This window comes from Mustela nigripes, chromosome 7 (assembly GCF_022355385.1).
Source record: "Mustela nigripes isolate SB6536 chromosome 7, MUSNIG.SB6536, whole genome shotgun sequence".
Taxonomy (NCBI): Eukaryota; Metazoa; Chordata; class Mammalia; order Carnivora; family Mustelidae; genus Mustela; species Mustela nigripes.
This window is the reverse complement of record NC_081563.1, coordinates 116,489,777-116,507,643: the sequence shown is the minus strand read 5'-3', so window position 1 is coordinate 116,507,643 and position 17,867 is coordinate 116,489,777. Positions and strand designations below refer to the sequence as shown.

The 17,867-nt window shown below is 38.9% G+C and overlaps 1 protein-coding gene and 1 pseudogene across 1 annotated transcript in view; one reads left to right on the top strand and one right to left on the bottom strand.

Moving 5' to 3' along the window:
- Window positions 1-17,867, bottom strand: part of ASIP (agouti signaling protein) — a 74,148-nt gene that overhangs the window by 42,771 nt on the left and 13,510 nt on the right. The gene's annotated exons all lie outside the window — the stretch shown is intronic.
- Window positions 6,180-16,006, top strand: LOC132022434 (kynureninase-like; annotated as a pseudogene).

The following is a 17,867-nucleotide window of genomic DNA, read 5'->3' as shown; positions in this document are numbered from 1 at the left end:
ACAAAATCTGTCTCATGTTACTCTCTAGGAATTCCAAACTCTATTGAAGGCTTATGACTTCCAGGGAAAAGCTTACACAGCAAGTTGTGCTTAATTTTGACTAACCTGCGGCAGACAGCTGTGCACATGTTCCTGGAGGAGCTTGCTGAACAAGTGTGGGCAAAAAAGAACCCTGTCTTCCAAATATTAGGATCTGTGCCCTGATTGCTGATTCCTGCCTCTGATCATAGAGGTACAGATGAAAAAGTGAGTGGTCAATGTTGTTGCACTTATCCACATTGCTGCAAGCCCCTTGCTCTATAGCCACAGTGACTTTCAGTAGATTTAAAGGACCAGCATCCATTCTCCCTTTCAATTCTCTCTTTTCATCTTTTTGGAAGTCAGACATTATGGAAGCTATACTAGGACACTCTTAAACAACCACATATATAAGGGAAATTAAAAAGTGACCATAAAAAGACTTAGGAAAAAACTAAGAAGTTCTTAAGTTTATGCCTCAGGTTGATCCTGGGCAAAGAAACAGCTCACCACAATCAACAACACAAAATAAAAAATAACAAAGACAACAAACCTTGGAAAAGGCAGAGAATATGAATTGAAGAGATAGCACATTATTAGATTCAAATGTCCAGTTTCAAAAAAAATCGCAAAGCATATAAAGAAATAGGAAAATATGGCTATTCAAAGGAAAAAAAATCAACAGAAACTGTCCCTGAAAAAGATGTGATGTCAGATATATTAGCCAACTTTTAAACAACCATCTTAAAGATGCTTGAAGAACTAAAGGGAGATGCAGATAAAGTCAAGAAAACAAAGTGAACAACACAGATATGTCCACAAAGAGTGGGAAAACCTATGAAAAAAGTCAAAAATTCTGGAGCTGAAAAGGACATTTATCAGGATAGACCAAATGTTAGGTCACAAATTAAGTCTCAGGAAATTAAAAATGGTAGATACCATATAAAGTATCTCTCTGAGCACAATGGGATGAAGTTAGAAATCAAAAAGAGAAGTAAAACTAGAAAATTATAAATCTGTGGAAATTAAGCAGCCTTTAAACAACCAATAGATCAAAGAAGAAACCACAAGGGAAATACTTAGAAATGAGTGAAAACAAAAACACAACATACAAAAACTGATGGGATGCAATGAAAGCAGGGCTAATGGGAAATTAATGGCTATAAATAGAGGACTGCGTGTTGTACATAAACAATGAATCTTGGAACACTGCATCAAAAACTAATGATGTATTTTATGGTGACTAACACAATAAAAACAAAAACAAAAAAGAACTAAAACACAACTTAACTTTACAATGTAAAGAACTAGAAAAAGAACAACAAACTAAACACAAGTTTAGTATAAGGAAAGAATAAGGATTAGATGAAGGGGCACGTGCACCTGAATGTTTATAGCAGCAATGTCCACAATAGCCAAACTATGGAAAGAACCTAGATGTCCATCAACAGATGAATGGACAAAGAAGATGTGGTACATATACACAATGGAATACTATGCAGCCATCAAAAGAAATGAAATCTTGCCATTTGCAATGACATGGATGGAACTAGAGGGTATTATGCTTAGCGAAATAAGTCAATCGGAGAAAGACAACTATCATATGATCTCCCAGATATGAGGAAGTGGAGATGCAACATGGGGGGTTTGGGGGGTAGGAAAAGAATAAATAAAACAAGATGGGATCGAGAGGGAGACAAACCATAAGAGACTCTCACTGTCACAAAACAAACTGAGGGTGACCGAGGGGAGGGGGGTTGGGAGAGGGTGGTGGGGTTATGGACATTGGGGAGGGTATGTGATATGGTGAATGCTGTGAAGTGTGTAAACCTGGTGATTCACAGACCTGTACCCCTGGGGCTAATAATACATTATATGTTTATTTAAAAATTAAAAAAATTTTTAAAAGAATAAGGATTAGAGCAGAGATAAATAGAAAAACAGTAGAGACAATTAGTGAAGCCAAATGTAGTTTTTCCAAAAGATCAGCAACACTGACATACCTTTAGCTAGAGAGAGTAAGAAAAAAAGAAGGTTTAAGTTACTAAAATCATAAATGAAAGTGGGAACATTACCACCAATTTTATAGAAATAAAGAAGATTTAAGAGAGTACTATGAACAATTATATGCCAACAAGTTGGATAACCTAGGTGAAATAGAAAAATTCCTATAAACACAAAACTTTTCAAGACTAAATCACAAAAATATACTAAATCTGAATAGATCTATAACTAATAAGGAGATTGAATCAGTAATAAACAATCTTCCAGCAAAAAAAAACCCGAAAAACAAAACAAAACAAAAAAAACCAAACCTCTGTAAACCGCTGTCCAATTTTCCTAGCACCATTTATTGAAGAGACTATCTTTTTTCCACTGGATATTTTTTCCTGCTTTGTTGAAGATTATTTGGCCATAGATTTGAGGTTCATAGCAGCAATGTCCACAATAGCCAAACTGTGGAGAGAGCTAAGATGCCCTTCAACAAACAAATGGATAAAGATGTGGTCCATATATACAATGGAATATTACTCAGCCGTCAGAAATGATGACTACTCAACTTTTGGATCAGCGTGGGTGGGACAGGAGGAGATTATGTTGAGTGAAATAAGTCAAACAGAGAAAGTCAATTATCACGTGGTTTCACTTACTTGTAGAACATAAGGAATAACATGGAGGACATTAGAAGAAGGAAAGGCAAAGTGAAGAGTGGGGAGATTGGAGGGGGAGATGAACCATGAGAGACTGTGGACTCCAAGGATCAAACTGATGATTTTAGAGAGGAGGGGTTGGGGGGATGGGTGAGCCTGGTGGTGCGTATTAAGGAGGGCACATATTGCATAGAGCACTGGGTGTTATACATAAACAATGAATCTTGGAACATTACATCAAAAACTAATGATATATTGTATGGTAACTAACAGAATAAAAAACCAAAATGAACAAACAAGCAAAAACCTCTGAAGTGGATGGCTTCACCAGCAAAATCTACCAAACATTTAAGACTACCAATCCTTCTCAAATTTTCCCAAAAAATTAAAGTGAAAAGAACACTTCCTAACATTTTCTGTGAGACCAGCATTTCCCTGACATCAAAGCCAGGCAAAGACAAAAGGAAAGTACAGAACAATATCTCTTATAAACACTGATACAAAAATCCTCAACATAATACTAGCAAATCAAATTCAGCAGCATATTAAAAGATTATATGCCATGACTAAGTGGGATTTATCCCTGGAATTCAAAGATGGTTTAATATACAAAAATCAACCAATATTTTAAAAAAGATTTTATTTATTTATGTGACAGAGATCACAAGTAGGCAGAGAGGCAGGCAGAGAGAGAGAGAGAGAGAGAGAGAGAGAGAGGAGGAGGAAGCAGGCTCCCCACTGAGCAGAAAGCCAGATGCAGGGCTCAATCCCAGGACCCTGGGAACATGACCTGAGCCAAAGGCAGAGGCTTTAACCCACTAAGCCACCCAGGCACCCCCCAAATCAATCAATATTAAACAGCATATTAATATAGTGATGGGAAAAAACCCACATGATCACCTGAAATGATACAGAAAAACCATGTGATAAAATTCAATACTCTTTTATGATTAAAACTAAAAAACTGGGACTAGAAGGAGACTGCAATACAACTTCATATATAAAACAGTTGCATATACAATTCCATACATTTCAATATAATTTCTTATATGGCTACAATAAAAGCCATATATGAAAAATCCACAGTAAACATCATACTTACTGATAAAACACTGAAAACTATTCCTCTAAAATCAGGAACACTCCTTTTTCAAAATATTACTAGAAGCTCTAGCCAGAGCAATTAGGCAAGAAAAATAAATAAGAAGCATCCAAACTGGAAAGGAAGAAGTAAAATTATCTTTGTCTGCAGATATTATCTTATAACACCCTAAAGATTCCACACAGCACTGTTAAAACCAATACATGAATTCAGCAAAGTAGCAAGATACAAAATAAACACACAAAAATCAGTTGTATTTCTAAACACTAACAATGAACAAAAATAATTCCCTTCCCAAAAAATTAAAATAAAATACTTAGGAGTTAACTTAACCAAGGATGTGAAAGACTTACAAAATGAAAACTACACTCTGAAAACTATAAAACACTCATGAAAGAAACTGAAGACACAAAGAAATGGAAAACATTCCATGCTCATGGATTGAAAGAACAGATATTTTTAAAATGTCTATGCTACTTGGAGCAATCTATACATTCAATGCAATCCCTATCAAATACCATCAATATTTTCCACAGAGCTAGAACAAATAATCCTTAAATTTGTATGTAACTTGAAAAGACCCCAAATAGCCAAAAGAAAGTTGAAAAGGAAAACCAAAGCTGGTGGCATCAGAAGTCCGGACTTCAAGCTATATTACAAAGCTGTAATTATCAAGGCAGTATTGTACTGGCACAAAAATAGACACAAAAATCAGTGGAACAGAATAGAGAACGCAGAAATGAACCGTCAACTCTCTGGTCAACTAACCTACCACAAATCAGGAAAGAATACCCAATGGGAAAAAACCAGACTCATCACATATAGTATTGGGAAAATTAGACAGCCAACATGAAGAATGAAAGTGGACCACTTTCTTACAGCATATACAAATAAATTCAAAATGGATGAAAGACCTAAATGTGGGACAGAAATCCATCAAAATCCTAGAGGAGAACACAAACTGTGTTCTTGGCCACAGGAATTTCTAATTGGACATGTCTCCAAAGGTAAGGGAAACAAAGGCAAAAATAAGCTATTGGGACTTCATCAAGATAAAAAAGCTTTTGCTCAGCAAAGGAAACAGTTAACAAAACCAAGAGACAACCTACAGAATGGGAGAAGATTTTTGCAAATGTTTTATCAGATAAAGGGCTACTATCCACAATCTATAAGAACTTATCAAACTCAACACCCAAAGAACAAATAATAGAAGATGATATGAACAGACATTTCTCCAAAGAAGACATACAAAAGGTCAACAGACATGAAAAAATGCTCAACATCACACTGACATTAAGGAAATACAAATCATTAAACCACAATGAGATACTACCTCATACCAGTCAGAATGGCTATAATTAAGTAAGGAAACACCAAATGTTGGCAAGGATGTGGAGAAAGGAGAACCCTTGTACACTGTTGGTGGGAATTCAAGCTGGTACAGCCCCTCTGGAAAACAGTATGGAGTTTCCTCAAAAAGTTAAAATAGAGTTACCTTATGACTAGCAATTGCACTACTAGGTATGTACCCCAAAGATACAAATGTAGTGATCCAAAGGGGTACCTGCACCCCAATGTTTAAGGCAGCAATGTTCACAATAGCTAAAGTATGGAAAGAGCCCAGATATCCACATGGCCAAAGTGGAGGTGAGATTATACACACACACACACACACACACACACACACACACACACACAACTCAGTCATCAAAAAAAACCTAAGTCTTGCTCTTTGCAATCATGTGGATAGAACTAGAGGGTATTATGCTAAGGGAAATAGGGGAATCAGAAAGATAATTATATGATCTCACTGTTACGTAGAATTTCAGAAACAAAACAGAGGAGCAGAGAGGAAGGGAGGGGAAAAATAAAACAAGAGGTAATCAGAGAGGGAGAAAAACCATAAGAGATTCTTAGTCATAGGAAATAAACTAGGGTTTCTGGAGGGGAGGGGTTGGGATGGGGTAATAGGGTAATGGGCTTGAAGGAGGGCATGTGATGTAATGAGAACTGGGTGTTATATACAACTGATGAATCACTGAACTCTACCCCTGAAACTAATAATACACTATATGTTAATTAATTAAATTTAAATTAAAAAATGAAAACTATAAAACACTCCTGAAAGAAATTAATAAATAATGAAAGACTTAAATAAATGGAAACATATCTCATGTTCCTGGATTGGAAGACTTAATATCGTTAAGATGTCAATATTATTGTCAATATTGATCTATAGATTCATTGTAAACCCTACCAAAAATCCAATGATATTTTGGCAGAAATAGAAAAACATCATCCTAAAATTTACATGGAATATAAACAGCCCACATAATCTTGAAAAAGAAGAACAGAGCTGAAAGACTTATACTTCCAGATTTCTAAACTTAGGTATAGGAGGCTAGAAGATGGAGAGTAAGAAGACCCTAAGCTCACCTTGATCCATGGATACAACTAGGTAACACTCACATAAACATAAATAACCCAGAAAACAACCCGAAGACTGGCAGAACAACTCCACAACAAAAGGTAAAGAAGAAACCACTCTGAGAGGGAAGGATGGACAGAGACACAATAGGGAGGAAAATGGACCTCTGCTATCAGCTGGGTGTGGAGAGTGGGCCTTGGGCATGGAGAAGGGAGAGAAACAGACTATCACACAAGAGTTTCCACACAGGGAAGACAAATCCCCATAACATTCAGTTTTGAAAGTGAGGGCCAAATTTCGTAAGGTCTTACAATCAGTGAGACTTAAAACCTGGAATTTTAAAAATTAGTGTCTGGTTCTGGGGGAGCCGAGGGCAATAGGAAGCTGAGTACCCACCCTTAAAGAAACCACATGACATGGCCTAGGAAAATGTCCTTGGATTACAGGAGATGAGATTATTTTAGGCCTTATGAATGACATTGTAGGAGCCAATAAGAAAGAAATAGCCCTAATAAATGATTTGACTGTTAATTTACATCTTCTGCTATTATCCTTGTGTAAGCCTACCCCAAGATGGTATAAAATTCTGAAAGCCAAAGCCTTCCCTTCAGATCACTGTGCTATTGAGTCACAGCTTCAATTTCATAGGCTTAATATTGAGGAAAGCATGTGGATGATAAAGCCAAGGGGGGGAAGAAAAGATTGAGTATAGAGGATATCCTTGAAGTAATCGAGAAGGAAGGAGACTCAGTTGCAGTGATCCTGTTCAGTGGGCTGCATTTTAACACTGAATAGCTCTTTAATATATCTGCCATCACAAGAGCTGGACAAACAGAGCATTGTTTTGTTGGCATTAATCTAGCACATGCGGTTGGAAATGTTGAACTCCGCTTACATGACTGGGGAGTTGATTTTGTTTGCTGGTACTCCTATAAGTATTTAAATTTAGGAGCAGGAAGTCTTGCTGGTGCCTTTATTCATGAAAAACATGCCCATACAATTAAAACTGAGCTAGTGGGATGGTTTGGCCATAAATCAGCACCTGATTTAAGGTGAATTATAAACCGCAGTTAATCCCCGGGGTCGATGGATTTCAAATTTCAAACCCTCGCTTTTCTTGGTCTGTTCCTTACACACCAGTTTAGAGATCTTTAAGCAAGCAACTATGAAAACATTGAGGAGAAAAATCTACTAGCAGTTTCTTGATAAAGAAACTGTACATAATTACTCCATCCCACATAGAGGATCATGGTTGCCAGATCACTGACATTTTCTGTTCCAATAAGATGTGTTTTCCAAGAACCAGAAAAACAAGGAGTGGTTTGTGACAAGTGAGAACCAAATGGCATCTGAGTGGCTCTAGTTCCTCTCTACAACTCTTTTCATGATGTTTATAAGTTTATCAATCTGCTCACTTCTGCACTTGACTCTGCAGAACCAAAAATAGCAGTGTTTTCTAGAACTGAAGTAATTGTTATTGAAAGCTTTTAGGGTTATTTTATTATTATTCTCAAATTTTAGTAATTGGAAGTTTTTAAAAACTGATTACATATAACTGGCAATGAATTATATACTTTACAGAAAAAGATGATATATTTTTTTCCAAGAGTCTGTGATTCTGAGAAATCCACATGTCTGTCCATTCTTCATGTTTAATGGATCAAAGTTTTCACTGGTCCAAGTATTATTAGCTATTAGCTAGCTGTCATATTTCATGGTCAGTGAATGTTTTATATTGATTCAGTTTATAATTTGACTAATAATTTCATAATATATGTGTAATTTTTGTGTCAATTTTAGAAATGTACTTTAGTTTTATTTACCAAAGAGTTCCTTATAGATGTTGTAATTTCACAATCTGATATGTGTATAATTTTGCAATATTCCATCCAACTTTATTTTTTTTTTTAATTTTTTTTTAATACTTTATTTATTTAGAGAGCACAAGCAGTGGGGAGGGGCAGAGGGAGCAGGAGAGAATCTTTTTTTTTTTTTTATTTTTTTTTTTTTTTTTTTTTTTTTTTATTTATCAGAGAGAGAGAGGGAGAGAGTGAGCACAGGCAGACAGAATGGCAGGCAGAGGCAGAGGGAGAAGCAGGCTCCCTGCCGAGCAAGGAGCCCGATGTGGGACTCGATCCCAGGACGCTGGGATCACGACCCGAGCCGAAGGCAGCTGCTTAACCAACTGAGCCACCCAGGCGTCCCTCCATCCAACTTTAATCTAAGGAACAGAAAATACATTTTATAGGGCAGTAGCTTTCAAATGTTTTGATCACAATCCACACTAAGAAATATATTTAATATCAGGGACTAGTATTTATATGTGCTTATGCCTTATCTTGTTGATTCTAATATACAAATGTTTTATATTTTAACATCTGTGAAAGAATTTTTCAATTTTCAGTCAACAATTCTTGCAATTGCCATTGACCATTCTTTCATGTTACTATCCCTGATATTAGCATGTGTCTCACAATGAATAGATGATTTTTTAAAAAATGGTATATATATCAAATGGTGTATATATATATATGGAAACAAAAATGATATATATATCAAATGGTATAATGTATGATATGTATATCATACATTATTTATCTGCTATTATTCATTTTATCTCATTACAACAAGTGACACCTGAAACTCATTAAATTTATTTCCCCACCAACTCTTGGGTCCTAATCCGCTTTACAGAGTTGTCCCTTTATTTGGTATTAGTGTAATTTCTTACTTTTTTTTTTTTAAATGGGGACTTGTCTTGATAAAAGACTTTAGATGTTACCCTGACTTTAAAATAGTGAAACAAATCATTCCAAGACACCTGTGATTGAGAATTAGAATCAGCAAATGAGTGCTTCATCTCTCAACCTCTAACCCAAATCTATGGATCTTTCTTTCCACTAGGAAAATTACAGGTACATTCAACCCTACTGGACTTCCGTGGTTTTCAGCTGTTTATGTTACAATCATTATTCATGGATTGGCAAAAGAGTCTTCATTTATATATCTGAGCAGCAAGAAAGATTGACTACAACATACTTCGTGCCTCTGATGAACAAATTTGAATGAAATTTAGACAATTAGAGTTAAATAAAAAGATGCAGAAGTGACACCAATACCAGAACATACTGATATGTATTGAGTAATTACAAACACCATGTACTGTGTTGATCTATTTATACATTATCTTACTTATTTCAGTGTTTGCATAATTGCTTTAGCAAAGCTTCCCCCTCCGACCTTTGGCAAAACTCATCTTTGTGGATGAAAAAGTTCTCAAAACTCTTGAATTCAACCATATACAACTTCACGTAGAAGAAATTATTTGAATCGCACAGTGGTAAACAAAACCAACATGGTTTCAGCTCTCAAGGAACATACAGCTTAGTGGGAGAAATGGGTAGTAAAACATATAAACAAGTAAGTATATGATTACAAACTGTAGGATTTGTGAAAGAAAGACAATACTATAAGAGAAAATCTCAAGGGTATTAATTAGATGGTTAAGTAAGGGAAGGCATGTGAAGGTGCTTAACAAGTTTAAATTCCAAAAAATCATGGTAAGATTTTTAAAAATAAAATATCATGCTAATCACATTAAATTACATTAAATTATATATACAAATTATTCAAAGAGTAGTCAGCACTGGGGTACGTGGGTGGTTCAGTGGGTTAAAGCCTTTGCCTTCAGCTCAGGTCATGATCTCAGGGTCCTGGAATCGGGCCCCACATCGGGCTCTCTGCTCAGTGGGGAGCCTGCTTCCCTTCTTCTCTCTCTGCCTGCCTCTCTGCCTACCTGTGATCTCTGTTTGTCAAATAAATAAATAAAAATCTTAAAAAAAAAAAAAAAGAATAGTCAGCACTTTGTCTTCATCACACAGGTTAGGAAACAGAACATTAGAAATTCCCTTTCTCCCTGTTTGCATTCTCTTCCACCCCAAATCCAGAGGTAACCATCAAACCATATTTTGTGTTAATCATTCCCTTACTTTCACTGAAATTTTATACCTATGTATGTACCCATAATTTTGCCTGTGTGTGAAAAAAATTAATAAATAAACCACATGATGAACAAGTGAAGGGGGGAATATAGTATACAATGTAGAGCAGCAGTGTGTGAATTCTTGGAGAATAGGGGAGGAAGAATAGTTTACTAATTTTAGAGTGTGTCCTAAGGGGCAGAGATCATAAAGGAGCTAGCAAGAGCCATTTCTCTCCTCTACTCCCCAGCATAAACTCACAGCACCTTGCAGGAGCAAGCACAGTGCTGATACTCACGACCTAACTTGCTTAAGTGGCTCTCAACTTAATATAAACTGCTATATGCAGAAAATGTCATATACAAACCTAATGGTAACCACAAATCAAAAACAAGTAATGGATAAAAAATAAAGAGAAAGGAATCCAAGTATATCACTAAAGAAAGCCAGCAAACCCTGAAAGAGAGCAAGAAAAGGATCAGAGAACTACAAGACAATTACAAAACAAGTACCAAAATGGCAATAGATAAACACTGTGCATTAAATAACTGGATTTAGGAGCACCTGGGTGGCTCAGTGGGTTAAGCCTCTGCTTTCGGCTCAGGTCATGATCTCAGGGTCCTGGGATCAAGCCCCACATCAGGCTCTCTGCTCAGCAGGGAGTCTGCTTCCCTTTCTCTCTCTGCCTGCCTCTCTGCCTACTTGTGATCTCTCTCTGTCAAATAAATAAAATCTTTAAAACATAAACAATTAAATAAATAACTGGATTTAAAATAGGAACCTAAAAGTGGCAATAAATATATACCTACCAAATAATTACTTGGAAAGTAAATGGACTAAATGCTCCAGTCAAAAGACATAGGGTGATGGAATGGATTAAAAACTAAAAACCAGTATAGATTATGCTGCCACCATTTCAGACGTACCACTCATTTCAGACCTAAAGACCCACGCAGATTGAAAAGTGAGGGGACAGACAAATATTTATTTATTTATTTATTTATTTATTTATTTATTAAAGATTTTATTTATTTGACAGAGAGAGATTACAAGTAGGCAGAGAGGCAGGCAGAGAGGCAGGCAGAGAGGCAGGCAGAGGAGAGAGGAGGAAGCAGGCTCCCTGCTGAGCAGAGAGCCCTATGCGGGACTCGATCCCAGGACCCTGAGATCATGACCTGAGCCGAAGGCAGCGGCTTAACCCACTGAGCCACCCAGGCGCCCCAGACAAATATTTATAATGCAAATGGATGTCAAAGAAAGCCAAGGCAGCAATATTTATATTGGACAAAATAGATTTTAAAACAAAGACTGTAACAAGAGATGAGGAAAGACACTACTTAATAATAAAGAAGACAATCCCACAAGAAAATATAACAATTGTAAATATTTAGGCACCCAACATGGAAGTACCCAAATAGTTAGCAACAAACATAAAGGAATTAATTGATAATAATGCAATAATAATGGGGTACTTTAACATCCCACTTATATCAATGGGCAGATCATCAAACCAGAAAATCAACAAAGAAACAGTGGCTTTGAATGACACATTGGACCAGATGGATCTAACAAATACATTCAGAACATTTCATCCTAAAATAACAGAATACAAATTGTTTTCTCTTTTATATTTTTTAGAGAGTGGGGAGATGCAGAGGGAGAGAAAGAGAAAGAATCTTCAGCAGGCTCCATGTCCAGTCCAGAGCCCAGTGCAGGACTCAATCTCACAACCCTGAGATCATGACCTGAGTCAATATCAAGAGTCCATGCTTAACTGACTAAGTCACCCAGATGCCCAAATACACATTCTTTTCGAGTGCACATGGAGTATTCTCTAGAATAGTCCACATATTAGGCCACAAACTAAGTCTCAACAAACTGAAAAAGAGCAAAATCTTACTATTCATCTTTTCTGACCACAAGGCTATGAAAGTAGAAGTCAACCACAATAAAAATATGGAAAGAGCACAAGTACATGGAAGTTAAATAACATGCTACTAAATAATGAATGGGTCAACTAAGAAACCAAAGAGAAAATCAAAAAATATATGGAGACAAATGAAAATGAATACACCATGGTCCCAAATCTCTGGGATGCAGCAAAAGCTGTTCTACAGGGGTAGTTTATAGCAATACAGGCCTACTTCAAGAAAAATCTCAAATAAACAACCTAATCTTACATCTAAAGAAGCTAGAAAAAGAAGAACAAACAAAACCCCAAACCAGTAGAAGGAAGGGACTAATAAAGATTAGAGCAGAAATAAACAAAATTGAAACCAAAAACAACAAACAAACCCCCAATAGAACAGATCAGTGAAACCAGGAGCTGGTTCTTTGAAAAGATCAACAAACTTGATAAGCCCCAGCCAGACTCATCCAAAAAATTTTTTTAATTAAATTTTTTTAAAAGGAGAGAGGACTCAACAAAATCAGAAATGAAAAAGGAGAAATAACATCTGACACTACAGAAATAAAAGGGATTATGAAAGAATATTATGAAAAATTATATCCTAAAAAACTGGACAACCTAGAAGAAATAGGTAAATTCCTAGAAACATATAACCTCACAAAAAATTCCTAGAAACATATAACCTCACAAAACCTCAGGAAGAATAGATTGCCAGCAGTGAAGTTGAATCAGTGATCACAAAACTCCCAACAAATAAAATTCCAGGACCATGGGGCGCCTGGGTGGCTCAGTGGGTTAAGCCCCTGCTTTCGGCTCAGGTCATGATCTCAGGGTCCTGGGATTGAGCCCTGCGTTGGGCTCTCTGCTTAGCAGGAAGCCTGCTTCTCCCTCTCTCTCTGCCTGCCTCTCTGTCTGCTTGTGATATCTCTCTTTGTCAAATGAATAAATAAAATCTTAAAAAAAAAAAAAAGTCCAGGACTAGATAGTATCCCAGGTGAATTCTATGAAACATTTAAAGACCAGTTAATACCTATTCTTCTCAATCTATTAAAAAAAAAAATAGAAGAAGCAAGAAAGCTTCCAAACGCATTCCAAGAGACCAGCATTACCCAAACACCCAAACCAGAAACTACAAAAAAAAAAAAAAAAAAGAGAGAGAGAGAGAGAGAGAGAGAGATAGAACTACAGGCCAACATCCCTGACGAACACAGATGCAAAAAATCCTCAACAAAATATTAGCAAACCAAATCCCACAATACATTGAGAAAATCATTCACCATGAACAATTGGGGTTTATTCTTGGGATGCAGGCATGGTTCAGTATTTGCAAGTCAATCAGTGTGATACACCACATCAACAAGACAAAGTATAAAAAATATGCTCATTTCAATAAACTCAGAAAAAGCATGTGACAAAATACAACATCCATCATGATAAAACCCTCAACAAAGTAGGTTTAGAGAGAACTTACTTCAACATAATAAAGGCCATATATAAGAAACCCACAGCTACATCATTCTCAATGGTGAAAAATTGTGAGCTTTTCCCCTAAGGTCAGGAACAAGACAAGGATCTCTACTCCCACTGCTTCTATTCCTTGCCACATCAAGGAAGTCCTTGCTACAGCAATCACACACACACAAAGGAATAAAAGGCATCCAAATTAGTAAGGAAGAAGTAAAACTTTCACCATTAAGTGAGAGGCAAGATGGCGGAGAAGTAGCGATTGAAATGACATCAGATCGTGGGAGTTTAGCTAGATAGGTCTCAAACCATTCCAAACACCTACAAACTCAATAGGAGATAGAAAAGAAGAACAAAAATTCTAGGAACAGAAAATTGACCACTTTCTGAGAGGTAGGATGTGCTGAGAAGTCAATCCAAAGCCACAGGAAGATAGACCACAGTGGGAGGGGCTGGTTCCCAGCAAGCGGCAGAGCAGAGCAGCACAAAATCACAACTTTTAGAAGTCTGCTCCACTGAGGGACATTGCTCCAGAGACTAAGCGGGGGTGGAGCCCTCACAGGGACAGTGTGGTCTCAGCTCCCTTGGGGTCACAGAAAGATTGGGGGTGTCGAGTGTGGCAGGGCTGCCAGGTATTGGAGCGGGGAAGCCGACTACAGAGACAGAGTCGAGGACTGAGCTTTCAGATTGGGGTTACCTTAAACCATGACCCAAGGCACACAGTCAGACTACTGCTCTTCTACCAAGGACCCCACAAGTGGCCAAGCCGGGGAGACTCACCTTCCTCCTCTGGGAAGAGCGGCATGGCAGCAATCTCCTGGGTTTGGAGACTCCAAATGGGGCCATGCGCCAGAGATAGAAATGCTCAGTCACCGGCCAGGAGAGCACGGAGCAGGGTCGGAGACCAGGGAGACAGGAATGATTGACTGCTTATCTCTGAGGGTTCACTGAGGAGTGGGGCCCCAGCTCTTGGCTCCTCTGGGCTGGAAATTGGAAATTTTCTCTTCGTTCCCATCCTCCAAAGTGGTATGGAAAGTGTTCAGGGAACAAAAACTCTGATAGTGAACTGGAGCAGATTACTTAGCCTGGTCCCCAGCAAGGGTGGTGCAATTCCACCTCAGGCAAAGTCATTTGAGAATCACTGCAGTAGGATCCTCCCACAGAAGATCAGCAAGAACATCCAGCCAAGACCAAGCTCACTGATCAAGGAAAATAGTGGAACTCCAGAGCTAGGGGAAAGCAAAGCAAAGAATTCATGGCTTTCCTCTGCCACGATCCTTTAGTCTAACAAAATTAATTGTTTTCATTTTATTTTTTTCTCATTCTATTTTTTTAACTTTTCCTCTTTCTTCTTTTAATGTTTTTTTAAACTGATTTATCTTAACAATACCTTTCTTAAAAAATATATTTTTAAGCCTTCATTGTTATAGTCATATTTTATCCCTTCATTGTATTTAACCTTATTTTTTGTATGCATATAGGTTTTTTTTATTCTAAAAAAGTTTGGGATACAATTTCTTCTAATAGATCAAAATATACCCTAATCTAGCATATGGCTTTGTTCTAGTCTCCATCCAGCCTGAGCACATTCCCTCCTCTTTTTTTTTTTTCCCCAACCAACTTATCTTATCAGTTCCTTTTTCAGATTTTTTTTCTTTTTTAAATTTATTTACTTTTTATTTATTTTCAGTATAACAGTATTCATTATTTTTGCACCACACCCAGTGCTCCATGTAATCCATGCCCTCTCTAATACCCACCACCTGGTTCCCCCAACCTCCCACCCCGTCCCTTCAAAACCCTCAGGTTGTTTTTCAGAGTCTCAGTGTCTCATGGTTCACCGCCCCTTCCCATTTCCCTCAACTCCCTTCTCCTCTTCATCTCTCCATGTCCACCAAGTTATTTGTTATGCTCCACAGATAAGTGAAACCATATGATACTTGACTCTCTCTGCTTGACTTATTTCACTCAGCATAATCTCTTCCAGTTCTGTCCACGTTGCTACAAAGTTGGGTATTCATCCTTTCTGATGGAGGCATAATACTCCATAGTGTATATAGACCATATTTTCCTTATCCATTCGTCCGTTGAAGGACATCTTGGTTTGTCGGGAGCCAGTACAGGAGGCCTACTATAAGAGCTGTAAGGGACTGAATATGATTGGCTGTTCATTTAGGTCCACTCACGCGGGAGGTGCATGAGCACTGCGGTGATTGGCTAGGCGGGCTAAGCTGCCAGTGTATATATGCTTGAATGTACTTGTAGAGGGGCAGGCCCACCGGGAGCCAGGCCACGCCTGGCCGGCTGGAGGGGGCCGCAGCCCGGACCATGGTGGCGGCGGCAGCAGCGGCGGCAGGCGCCGAGAGGCGGCGCGCGGCCCTGGAGGTGGCAGCGGCGCCCGAGCGGGGCGGCGGGAGCTGCTTGCTGTGCTGCGCCAGAGGGGGAAGAAGATAAAAAGAAGCCATTAAAGAAGTTTGCCTCCACGCGTGTCTCCGTGTCGTTCTTGCGGGCCGAGAGCGACAAGTGGTGCTGAAACCCGGGAACTCGTGCAGAAGAGACGCGCGGAGTTAGGCAACGATCAGGTAAAGAGTGCACCTATTTCTGTCTAGTGACAGGGAAAGTTCCTCAAGTCGAGGACTAGCATAGAAAGCTTTCCGGGATGGGAAACGAGATGGCTGCAAAGTTCCTAGGATAAGGATGAGAGTAAAGCTTTCCGGTATGGGAAACGAGATGGCCACATATAAAATGCTGGGGCCGCTTTCTGATATCCTTAAAGCAATTGGTACTCCTTTAAAAAATAAAACAGCTCGTTTGTTTTTGAGAGAAGTGGGTCAAACCGCTCCGTGGTTCTTAGAGGAGGGATTGCTTAATATTCCCCAATGGGAATATTTAGGAGAAGACCTTAGACGCGATCCGCGCACTACGCCAGGAACCCTGGCCGTTTGGTCTTTAGTGAAAGTTTGTTTGCAATCCCCGCGAGAGCCCATACGCCAGGCGGTGCAACTGGGAGGGGAGATCTTAGAACAAGTGAAAGAGGAATTTTGTAAAGGCTCCTTGAAGGACACTAGCTCTGAGAGTGAAAGCTCAAACGGACACTCAGACAGTGAGGGATCTAGCTCGAGTGATGATGAAAGGAGCAGAGGAGGGAAATCTCCCAAAAGCCAAAAGGTGAGCAAGATGCAAAAGGAGCTTGCAAAAAAGGAGGAAAAGCTAAAGAAGGCTATGGCGCAGCTCAAAATGCAGGGGAAAGTTATGGCGCAGCTGAAATTAAAAGTGAAAGAAGGAGCTATGGCGCAGTTACAAACAGAGACGGAAGTGGTAGATAACTTAGATCCTGTGCCCACGCGCCCAGCCCCAACAGCGCCACCTTACGAGGGGCCTCCTCTGTATAAACCTTGCTGCACCAAGGCCTGCTATTGTGCGAGCTGCACCGCACGAGTGGCTGCCATAGTAGCCTCTCAGGAGTTTGGGTGGGAACAGTATTCTCATTCAGTCCTAAAATCCCCACTTACTCTAACTCCACCTTTTTTGGCTATAATTATACCTACCAAGACCCGGCGCAAGGTGCATCAGCTCACCTTCTAGATAGGTGGCTGCTCTGCAACACTGCACAGGCATGTACAGGCTTGGAAAGCCTTCACTTTATTAATGGGTCTACATGGCGTAACTGTACGTACAACTATCACGTAGGCTCTCGATTTGAAACAAATGTTACTTGCAATTGTACCTCAGCTAAGCACACAAGTTACTCACCAATGCCCGTCTGTGTTAGAGCTCCCTTTCTCTTCATAGTTTTTAATGCTTCTACTAACAAGTCATCTAGCCTCTCTTGTGAGTCCCAGAATTGTCTGCTATCAGAATGTTGGAATGCCACGGTGGGAGACTCGGCAGTAATAGCCAAGATACCGATGTATATCCCGATGCCAGTACAGGTGAACCCCGATAACCTGCCGGTGCTGCTTCGACATAAACGAGACTTTGGAATAACAGCAGCCATTATTGCAGCTATCGCAGCATCCGCCGCCGCTGCTACTGCTGCCGTGGTAGCGTTGACAACCTCAGTACAGACAGCAGCTGCGCTCAACAACGTCACAGGAATGGTCGCTGAAGCATTGGCTACGCAAGAACAAATTAACGGACATTTGCATGCTGGGATCCTTATTGTAAATCAAAGGGTTGATCTTGTACAGGAACAACTTGATATCCTAGAGTCAATTGTGTCGATAGGATGCACACATAATATGGCCGGACTTTGTATCACCCCTATAGCTCATAACAACTTATCCTTAGCAGCTAACCTCTCTAGAGAGTTAGG